This window comes from Rhincodon typus, chromosome 5, assembly GCF_021869965.1.
Source record: "Rhincodon typus isolate 14 chromosome 5, sRhiTyp1.1, whole genome shotgun sequence".
NCBI classification, from domain to species: Eukaryota; Metazoa; Chordata; class Chondrichthyes; order Orectolobiformes; family Rhincodontidae; genus Rhincodon; species Rhincodon typus.
This window is the reverse complement of record NC_063336.1, coordinates 87279601-87291345: the sequence shown is the minus strand read 5'-3', so window position 1 is coordinate 87291345 and position 11745 is coordinate 87279601.

The following is an 11745-nucleotide window of genomic DNA, read 5'->3' as shown; positions in this document are numbered from 1 at the left end:
CCGCATAGCACATGAATTGCATGCAGCAAACTAAAAAGTTTTCTTGTCATTCCTGCCTTTTATGAATCTACTTAGTTTCTGGATATCCATATATGCGTTTTATGCTATTTTTGTGCTTTACCTTAGTATGATTTTCATTCCAAATCCACTTCTTTATTTCATATGTTAGCATATCATATTATGTTGAATGCAACTTGGATTACTTTAGTGTCACTACTTCTGACAGAGCTTTTCTAAATACTGAAATAGTGATTTCTTGGGCTGTATGCACTAGTTTATGGTGTTGCCTCTTCAACTTTTGTAATCTACTGTGTTGCTGTATCCAGTGCTGTATTGTGCTCCTGAACCTCCTTCTGTCTGGTGACTTCCCCATGTCCGCCATGGATCTTGTTCAACTTGTGATTTGGTCTGCCACTCTTTCTGTGATTGCACTATGTTTATGATCTTGATTTTCGTGTGATTTTTTCTGTCACTCTCTCTGCTGCTGTGCCATATTTCTCCTTTAGTCCTGAGATGCCACATACATTTCCACATGACATCTCCGCACTGGAGAAGAGCTGTAGTTCGAGGTTAGCTGCAACCTTCTTTAATATTACTGCCCTGCATTGTGTTGTCATCAGGTTTCCTTCAAAAGTGTACAGAGCTTTATGGAATGGGTGTATCAGAATGTTTCATAGAATCATAAAATCATACAGTACAGGAACAGGGCATCAATCCATCAACATATATAAAACAACCTACCAAATTCTAATAGGACTAGATAGGATTGATGTGGGAAGGATGCACCCAATGGTGGGAATCCAGAACCAGGGGTCATAGTTTAAGGATAAGGTGTCACCCTTTTAGGACTGACATGAGGAGAAATTTCTTTACCCAGGGAATGGTCAGCCTGTAGAATTCACTGCTACAGAAAGTGGTTGAGGCAAAAACATTGTGTTTTCAAAAAGGAGGTAAATCTAGCTCTTGTGGCTAAAGAGAACAAAGGATATAGGGCAGGGCAGGATTGAGGTATCAAGTTTGATGATCAGCCATGATCATAATGAATGACAGAGCAGGCTTGAAAGATTGAATGGCCGACTCCTGCTTCTGTCTTTTATGTTTCTATATTAAGTCCCTACTGCCAAGAATATACTACTGCCTATATGCATCCCACTGTCCTTCACTAGGCCCATAGCCTTGAATGTTACGACAATTCAAGTGCTCCTCCAAGTACTTTTTAAAGACTGTGAGGTCTCCTGCCTCAACAGCTCTTCCAGGCAGTGCATTCAAGATTCCTATCACCCTCTGGGTGAAAATATTTTTCCTCAACTCCGCTCTGAACCTCCTGTCTCTCAATTTAAAATTATGCCTCCTTGTTCTTCACCCTTCAAGTAAGGGGAACAGCTGCTTTTTATTCACCCTGTCAATGTCCCTCATGATATCAGACACCTCTATTAGGTCCCCCCTCAACCTTCCCTGCTCTAAAAAAGATCAACCTGAGCCTATCCAACCTCTCTTCATAGCTGAAAGTCTCCATCCCAGTCATCCTCCAGTGCAATCACATCCTTCCTCTATTGTGGTGACCAGACTACACACTATATTCCAAAGTTCTGTACAGCTCCAACATCAAGTACCCAGATTTGATGTGGTATTCAAACATACAACCTTTAGAGACAAGAATGATCCCCGTTAAATCACAGCTGATACTTCACTTATATATCACTTCTTTTGGTACTTCAGGACTATGTGACACAGTCTCCATCATATACACCATCAAGGTTTACCACGGACAAGATATTTAGATTAGCAAAAGAATATTGACCAACTCAAAGGACTACTTAATGAATGGCAGAACACTACAAAGCTCAGAGGAACAGAGGGATCTTGGGGCGCTTGTCCACAGATCCCTTAAGGTGGCAAGATTAGTTAAGAAGGCATATGGAAACTTGCCTTTACAAGCCATGGCATAGATTATAAGAGCAAGAAGTCATGCTGGAGCTGTATAGAACTTTGGTTAGGCCACAGCTAGAGTACTGTGGGCAGTTCTAGTCACCTCACTATAGGAAGAATGTGATTACACTGGAGGGACTGCAAAGGAAATTCACTTGAATATTGACTGAAATGGAGGATTTTAGCTGTGGGTTGGGTTTAGGTTATTTTCTTTGGAGCAGAGAAGGCTGAGGGGGGAACCTGATTGAGGTATGTAAGATTATGAGGGACATGGACAGGGTGAATAGGAAGCAGCTGTTCCTCTTATTCAATAATGAAGAGTATAAGGTCGATAATGAAGAGGCATAATTTTAAGGTGAACGGCAGGGTTTTAGAGGGAAAGAAAAGTTTTTCACGCAGAGGGTGGTGGGAATCTGAAACGCACTGCCAGAGAGGGTAGCAGAGGTGGGAAACATCACAACCTTTAAAAAGTACTTGGATGAGCACTTAAACCGTTATAATATTTAAGGCTGTGCTGGAAAATGGGGTTATTATAGATAGGTTGGCGCAGACTCGATGGGCTAATTTCCTCTTCTGTGCTGTAAAACTCTATGATCATCTTCCTTTGCCACAGGAATCAATTACGACAGAACTGCTTATCATGGAATAAGCACAGAAACTACTGCTGAAAGTTTTGATAAGAACTTAGTGTGTTTATTGATTTAAAAAGCAATGTTGGGACCTCAAACAATTTGAATCAGCTGTTTACATTTAGTTAGATATTTTTAATCAATCTATTTAGGCATGCTGTTACACACCTCTGGAGTAGGTAAGACTTGAACCCCAGTCTGCTGGCTCAGAGGTACCACTACCACTGTGTCATAAGAGCCCTTTTGTGCTTAATTTTTTTAAAACTTGACCTATTTTTCTAATCAACCTACATAGAGATGTTATTACACACGTCTGGTGCAAGTGGGACTTGAAGCCAGGTCCCTTGGCCCTGGGGCAGAGACACATAAGAGGGCCCCTCCTTGCACCTCGCTAAACGATGATGAGTGATAGCTAACAATCTGAATGCAATTGCTAACAGTTAAGACTGGCACTTCCTCAGTGGAAAATTTCTGTTGTTTAAATGGCTTGGGTTGTGTAGTTGTTTGGTTTTACACTGCTAATGGGTAAATTGCACTAACAACCAATCCTGCTCAATGTCCCACTGAGAACAGGGAAAGCTTGGAATAACAAGGTGTAGAGCTGGATTGACACAGCAGGTCAAGCAGCATCAGAGGAGCAAGAAAGCTGACATTTTGGGCCTAGACTTATGAAGAAACGTTAGCTTTCCTGCTCCTCTGATGCTGCTTCACCTGCTGTGTTCATCCAGCTCTACACCTTGTTATCTCAGATTCTCCAGCATCTGCAGTTCCTACTATCTCTGAAAGCTTGGAATAGGAGTTTTTCTGTCATGTAATGAGGAAGGAAGTGATATGCGGTCTTATACATAACAACCAACACCCCTCCCTCTATTGATGTTTCCTAATTATTGCTGTCTTGAAGCCTGGAGACCTAGGATCAATTTCTCTAGGCTCTTAAATAAAAGGGGATTGGAATTATTTTTCTCTCTCTTCCATCATTGGGCCCTTGTTCACTAACACTCAGTGGTTTACCCAACGGCAGCTCTTTTGCTTTACCAGCTACATTCTCTTGAGTGGTTGTCTCTTGGCTTGTGTACATAATTACGATATCACAATGCAGCTGGTGAGGATGTGGTTTTGTGACTCAGGATTCTAAATCACTGGTACAACAGAACTTTGGTGTAATGTGTTGGATGGGTTCGTGCTTAGTTTCTGGACACGAATCTCATTAGAGATGAACTGTCTCTCTCAGTCCCTCTCTTCCGATAATGGATAACTCACACAAGTGAACGGCATGCAAAGCCTAAGCTGACGTTCCCAGTGAAGCACCGAAGCAATGCTGAATTGCCAGAGGTCCCAGCTTTCAGATGAAGTGTTAAACTGAGGACCTGCCTGACCTCTCAAACGGATATAAAAACTCCCTCAGATCCATCTAATATCTGGTGTAATATATATTCCTCAACTTTCCAAGATGGCAGCAGCAAAGTTTAGGCTTTGAGCCTGGGACTTGTCCACTTCTGTCTGCTGTTTTCTTTTCACTTTTACTTTTTATTTGCTTTCTGTTTAAAGTCTTTTCTCATTCCTTTTTACTTTGGTTGCAGCAGCACCAGCAAGAGCTGGCCCTGTCTGGAATGGCAGACAAAGATGGTGGCGCAGGTCTGGGGAGCTGCAAAGCCAAGTAAATGTTGAAGGAGAAGATGTCCAGCAGTGGTAGCAGCAACTCCAGGACAAGGCGGATGTGGCTCCACTCCGAGCTGAGGTCTCCTGGCGAGTGATAAGCAGGAGCCAGGCTTAATTCCCCAGTCCAGACTCGCAGGCTGAGTCAAGTCTCCATGTCTGCGGCTAGGCCTGGGCACCTCTTGGCAGAGACGGTAACGACTGTGAGTTTGGTCCCAGTGCAAGTCCCTGCGGCATTGGCAGCTGCATCGAAGAGGTTGGTTCAGCATCAGCTCATGGCAGTGCAGGACTGGGAGAGGCGAGATGGTGCCAGAGAGTGACAACACTTTGTTCCAGCAGCAGCAGCGTGGTGAAGCACGGTCACAGCAGTGTCATCAGTTTAGCAGCAGGGTCTTGAGGCATTAGATTGGAGGAGCCCGGATCCAGGCTTATGGCTAAGCTGGAAGTGAGAGCTATTCCAAAGACCACCTAACTTTATTGTGATAAGACTATAAGATAAGGTGAACTTTATTATTTTACTTACTGGCTTTATATTCTGTGTTTTGGTTTATTTTCTGCGTTTTAAGATAGCGTCAGAGAGTGACAACATTAAACAACACTTTTCACTGTATTTGTTATAAATACTTGTGACAATAAATAAATCAAATCAAACTAACTTGACTTGAGAATGAAAGATTATCTGATCATTATCACGGTGGTGTTTATGGGAACTTGTTGTATGCAAGTGTTCTGCCACATTTTGCACATTATAAAATGTGGCTATACTTCAACATTATATGTAATTGTCTGTAAGGCTTTTTGTCACATTCTGCAATCATGAAAGATGCTAAATAAATGCAAGTTTTTCTTTTGTTTTAATTTGATTTTTTAGTAGGCCCAGATTTTCTGATTGCCATCAGAACAGATCTGACTCATGGTAATCCTACTAAAGATTGCCCACTTGGCTGCCAATGATTTTGATAGACAGATTTCCCGGCCTGCACTGTTCTGCATGCCTCTATTGTAGGCAACTAGCTAGGAATTCATCCAGTACAAGATAAGGGAATTGACTGAAACAAGTAACTGATACCTTCCAGAAAAGACATAACACACAGTGGTTATCCACACAAAGCACAGAGTCCATTTCTCTTCAAGAAAGTGTATTAACAGTCCTTCTTCCCAAGGACTATCACATAATGGAACAAGCTGCCAAGGGAAATAGTCCCAGCATCATCACTTGAAATCTTTAAGATCCACTTTTGAATTATTTTCACTTATTGGGTTTACCATTTCAACAGGTCATGCTTGATTTAGGTAGGAGGCTGTGGAGGCCAAGATATGCACCTTTACTGAACCAATATTTGCTGTGTTCCAGTACGTAAAATGATTAAAGTTCCCAAAGCCACTTTGATGTCCAATTTGGAGAAGGATCTATAAGACTGTATAAGGAAATTCTTCAAAATCATTTCAGATATGTAATGTTTGAACACATACAGAAGCAATCTAAAGCTGCTTGATTCTGCATGAACCAATATTAAAAATGCACATGTATCACATCCTTGATGAAAGATTTGGATTTACTTTTATATTCATTCATTGGAAGTGAGCATCACTGGCTAGGCCAACATCTATTGCTTATCCCTAATTGCCCTTAAGAAAATAGTAGTAAATTGTTTTCTTGAACTGCTGTAGCGTAGAAAGGGAGTTCCAGGATTTTAACCCAGCGACGAAAAATATTCATTTAGCACCTCTTCTATCTCTTCGGACTCCACGCACAACTTCCCACTACTGTCCTTGACTGGCCCCAATCTTACTCTAGTCATTCTTTTATTCCTGACATACCTATAGAAAGCTTTTGGGTTTTCCTTGATCCTACCTGCTAAAAACTTCTCATGTCCCCTCCTGGCTCTTCTTAGCTCTCTCTTTAGGTCCTTCCTGGCTAACTTGTAACTCTCAAGCGCCCTAACTGAGCCTTCACGCCTCATCTCTACATAAGCCTCCTTCTTTCTCTTGACAAGAGATTCAACTTCTTTAGTAAACCACGGTTCCCTCGCTCGGCCACTTCCTCCCTGCCTGACAGGTACATACTTCTCAAGGAATCGCAGTAGCTGTTCCTTGAACAAGCTCCACATTTCAATTGTGCCCAGCCCCTGCAGTTTCCTTCTCCATCCTATGCATCCTAAATCTTGCCTCATCGCCTCATGATTGCCTTTCCCCCAGCTGTAACTCTTGCCCTGCGTTATATACCTATCCCTTTCCATCGCTAAAGTAAACGTAACCGAATTGTGGTCACTATCACCAAAGTGCTCACCTACCTCCAAATCTAACACCTGGCCTGGTTCATTACCCAGTACTAAATCCAATGTGGCCTCACCTCTTGTTGGCCTATCTACATACTGTGTCAGGAAACCCTCCTGCACACATTGGACAAAAGCTGATCCATCTAAAGTACTCGAACTATAGCGTTTCCAGTCAATATTTGGAAATAGGTTCACCGTGTTTTATAAAATATGAATGAACCGATGGGAATTGACTGAAACAAGTAACTGATGCCCTCCAGCAAAGACAAAACACAGGGTAGTCATCCACACAAACCACTGAGACCATTTCTCTGAAGAAAATATATCAACAATCCTTCTTCTCAAGGACAATCCTGCAGTGGAACAAGCTCCCAAAGGAAATAGTCTCAGCATCGTCACTTTAAATCCTTAAGACCCATTTTTGGATTATTTTCACTTAAAAAAAATTAATGATCAGGTTTACTGTTTCAATAGGTCATGCTTGATTTAGTGGCAGAAAGTAGAAATTAGTCTCCATTGTTGACACAGTAAAGCAGAAGCAAAGATACCAAATTTGACAGTAATACTGGACCAGAACAAGAGTAGACCATTTAAACCCTTGAGTCTGTTCTGTCACCATTCAATTAAATCATGGCTGATCTATGAACAAATTCTATATAGTAACCTTGCTAAATGACAGACAACAAAGAGGATGTGGCAAAAATGAAACCCTTGTTGAAGGAACAATTTTGTATCATACTACACTTATTGCACTCCATTTGGCAATCCAATGCAGCACTAGGAAGATTTTCAACAATGTTCATGGGTGTGTGTAGGTTTAAATGGGCAAAAAATTCCATGCAGCTCAAAGGAGACTGGATTGGACTGGACAGGACTGAACTCAATACCTCAGGTTTAACTTCAAAAAAATCCTTAATTGGCTGTTGAGCACTTGAAGATATGATGAGGTTGTGAAGGGTTCCATATAAATGCAAGCCTTTCCCTTATTCTACTGACAGCTCTGACCAATAAGTTTGTCTATCAGTTCCAGGTTCCAGCACGTATAAGGAGTTAAATATACAAGATCAACCAATATAGAGGTCTTCAATGATTATCAACTGACTTCATTGGGTAGATTTGGGGTAGAAGAGTCATGAAGAAGTCCAAATCTAAAGGCCATAAATATAATAATCACCAATAAATGACAATTCAAGAGCAACTTCCTTATCCAGAGCGTTGTGAGAATGTGGAACTTACTGTCACAGAGGTGAGTGGGGTGAATATAATGTAGGCATTGAACAAAATAAAGCAAGAGCACTTAACAACAAAGTGTATTTATATAGCACCTTTAACACAATAAAGCATCTCAAGGCACTTCATAGGAGTGTAATCAGACTTAATTCAGTGTTCAAAATCATGAAGGGTATGAACAGGATACTTAGTAAGAAACTATTCCCATTGATGAAAGTGTAGAGAACCAAGGGACTGATTTAAAGTGAATGGCAAAAGTCCCCACAATGAAATTAAAGAAATATAGTCTGAGTTTAGGAATTAGAATGAAACTCCAAGATTACTGCAGAGATCAATTTAATTCTGGCTTTCATAAAGGAATTAAATAATTATCTAAAGGAAAAGGATTTGTAAGGGCATGGCGAAAAGGCAGCAGGTGAGAATTTTTTGTGTTACTCCTTCTAAGAGTTAACATGAACATAAGGGACTGGATGGTCATCTTCTGTGGTACCTCATCCTATGGTGCTATGAATTTGACGCAGTCACATAACAAAGGAACAAATGGCTATATGAAAGGCTTGGATGAAGTAAGATGGGGAAGCCTTTTAGGCACAGAGTAGAAATTTATTGTCATGTGTGGCTTCACATGAAAAATTCAGTGAAAAGTTTTATAAGTCGCCCCACTGCAGCACCTACATCAAAGACAGAAGTCATACATAATAATAAGAAAAATGTAAAATTAGGACAAAGTTTATCACAGTTCAGTTAATGGCTCCTGGGCTAGGGGAAATCTGATTAAGGAATGAAGAAATACACTAAAAATGCAGCCGGGACGAGACCACCACACCAGGCTGCTGGAATACTGGACCAGAAGCCTCCACTGAAGAAGACCACCATGCCAGTCCAAGACCACCACTCCTGGATAACATTCTGCCAGGCTGCTGGAACACCTGGAAGCCAAAGAGGAAGAAGTCCTCCACATGGAGAAGAGGTTACCACATCGGGACAAGACAGCCATGCTGTGCTGAAACCACAACTTCTCCTTCGGACACCCAGGCCTAGCCGTGGACCTGGAGTCTCGGCCTAGCCTGTGAGTCTGGGCCTGAGGAATCAGCCTGGGCAGGAGTGGAGCAGTGTCTGGCTCATCCTGGTGTTGCTGCAGCTGCTGCTGAGGTGGAAAGTTGGGAAATGCTAAGTGTTGCGTTTTGGTAAGACAAACAAAGTCAGTACTTAAATGGTAGAAACCTGGTGAGTTGTGTTGAAATTAGCAACCTAGGAGTTCAGGTACATAGTCCCTTGAAAGCTGCATCAGGTAGACAGGGTTGTAAAGAAAATGTTTAGCTCGCTTGCCTTTATTGCTCAGACATTGAGCATAGTAGTTGAGATGTCATTGTACAGGATGTTGCTGACACCACGTTTGGAGTACAGTACTGTGTACAAAGTTTTTGAGAAGAATTGTAGCTTCGGTTGTAGACATGCTCGCCGAGCCGATGGGTTTGAATCATAGAATCCCTACAGTGTGGAAACAGGCCCTTCGGCCCAACCAGTCCTTACCGAACCTCAAAGCATCCCACCCAGACCCACCTATCTACACATCCCTGAACACTACCGGCAATTTCACGTGGCCAATCCACCTAGCATGCACATCTTTGGACTGTGGGAGGAAACCGGAGAACCCGGAGGAAACCCACGCAGACATGGGGAGAATGTGCAAACTCCACACAGACAGTCACTTGAGGGTGGAATCAAACCCGGGTCCCTGGTGCTGTGAGGCAGCAGTGCTAACCCTGAACCACCGTGCCGTTTGGTTGCAAATGTTTTGTCACCCTGCTGGGTAACATTGTCAGTGCACCAACAGTGAAGTGTTGGTGTTCTGTCCTGCTTGTTATTTATATGTCTCAGTTTGTTGGGGTGTTTAGTACCACTTCTGGTTCTGTTTCTCAGTGGTTTGTACACAGGGTCTAATTCAATCAGTTTGTTGATGGAGTTCCGGTTGGAGTACCAGGCCTCCAGGAATTCCCTGGTGAGTTTCTGTTTGGCTTGTGCTATTATGGATGTGTTGTCCCAGTTGAATTCATGTCCCTTATTGTCTGTGTGTAGTGAGACAAATGAGAATTTATCTCTTGATGGCTTGTTGGTGTTCGTGTATCCGTATTGTCAGCTTTTTTCCGGTTTGGCCTATGTAATGTTTCTCACAAACCTGGAATGGTATTTTGTACATTACACTGGTTATTCTGGTTTTGGGTATGGGATCTTTTACGTTCGCCAGTAGCTGTTGTAGGATGGTTGTTGGTTTGTGGGCTACTCTGATACCTAGGTGTCTGAGTAGTCTTGTGGTCATCTCTGAAATGTCCTTGGTGTATAGTAGGGTAATAAGTGATTCTGGTCATGTTGTGTTTTCCTGTTGCGGTCTGTCTCGGAGGTAATGGCGGATTGTGCTTTGCGGGTATCCATTTCTTTTGAAGACTCCGTATAAGTGCTCCTGTTCTGCTTTGTGTAGTTCCAGGTTGCTCCAATGTATTGTGTTTAAATAGTGTTCTGATGCAGTTTTGTTTGTGGGCATTGGTGTGGTTGCTAGTGTAATTGTGTATCTGGTCCGTATCTGTGGTCTTTCTATAAACGCTTGTCTGGAGTTCCCCGTTGTATCTGCATTCTACCGTTATGTCCAGGAAGAGTAGTTGATTGTTATTCTCTTCTTCTTTTGTGAATTTTATTCTGGTGAGGATGTTGTTTATATGTCAGTGGGTTTCTTCTAGTTTTGTGTGTTTGATAATCACAAAGGTGTCATCCACATATCGGACCCAAAGTTTGGGCTGTATAGTGGGGAGCCCTGTCCTTCTAACATTTGCATTACTGCTTCTGCAATCAGTCCTGATATTGGCGATCCCATTGGTGTTCCGTTGATTTGTTTGTATATGCCGTCATTGAAGGTGAAGTGGGTCATGAGACACAGATCTAGTAGTTTCATGGTGGTGTCCTTATTGATGATGTTGGTGTCCTGGGGTGTCTGCCTACTTGATTCATCTAGCAGTGTGGCAATTGTTTCTTTGGCTAGGTCGATGTTTATGGATGTAAATAGTGTTGTTATGTTGAAGGATATCATAATCTCATCCTCTTCTATCCTCGTGTCCTTGATGATGTTGAGGAATTCTTGGGATGAGTGGATGGTGTGGGTAGTGTTATCCACTAAGTATTTCAATTTCTGTTGCAGTTCTTTGGCAAGTCTATATGTTGGTGTACCTGGTAGTGAGTCAATGGGTCTGATGGGGACCCCTGGTTTGTGTACCTTGGGGAGTCCATAGAAGCAGGGTGTGTTGGATACCTCTGGCTTCACTTTTTGGTAGTCTGTCTTGCGATGTCTCCTGAATTGTGTAATTTCTTCAGGGTTGTTGTAATCCGGTTCCCTAACTGTGTTGTCAGGTCCATCGCCATCTGTTGGTAGGTGTCGGTATCTGCTAGTAGTGTGTTAGCATTCTCGACATTTTGGGCTGTATTGAGGATTACTGTCATGCATGCTTTGTCCGCTGGTAAGATTACAATGTTCCTGTCTTTCTCAAGTTTTTCTAGGACTTCCCTCTCTTCAGTGTTGAATGTGTTCCACTTACCTTTTTTTGCTCAGTGTTGGGACTATCGTCTGTCTGATGGTCTGTTGTATTTCCTCCATGAGTCCGTTGTTCTTTGGTGTCAATTCCAGCACAGCGAGGAAGTCAGTCTTTTTGGCGTCTCTGTAGTTAAAAGTTCAGTCTGCATACTAGGACAGTCTTCTCAGTGTCTGTAAGAGGTTGGTCTGAGATGTTTTTAATCCATGAATCTGTGTTGTCCATTTCGATGTGGGTGATTTTGGACAGTTTTTCTTGTAGGGCTATTCATTTCTTTGTTCTGGTCTTTTGTTGCTGTATGCTGATGGCTCGTTCCAGTGTGGATGTCCATTCCTGGTCAGTTGGGTTGGAGTACAGAGTTCTTTGGCGCCCAAATTCCTGTTTGTATTTGTGGAGGTGATTGTGGGCATTATTGATCGTAACCCTTATCATTCTGCGGCCATT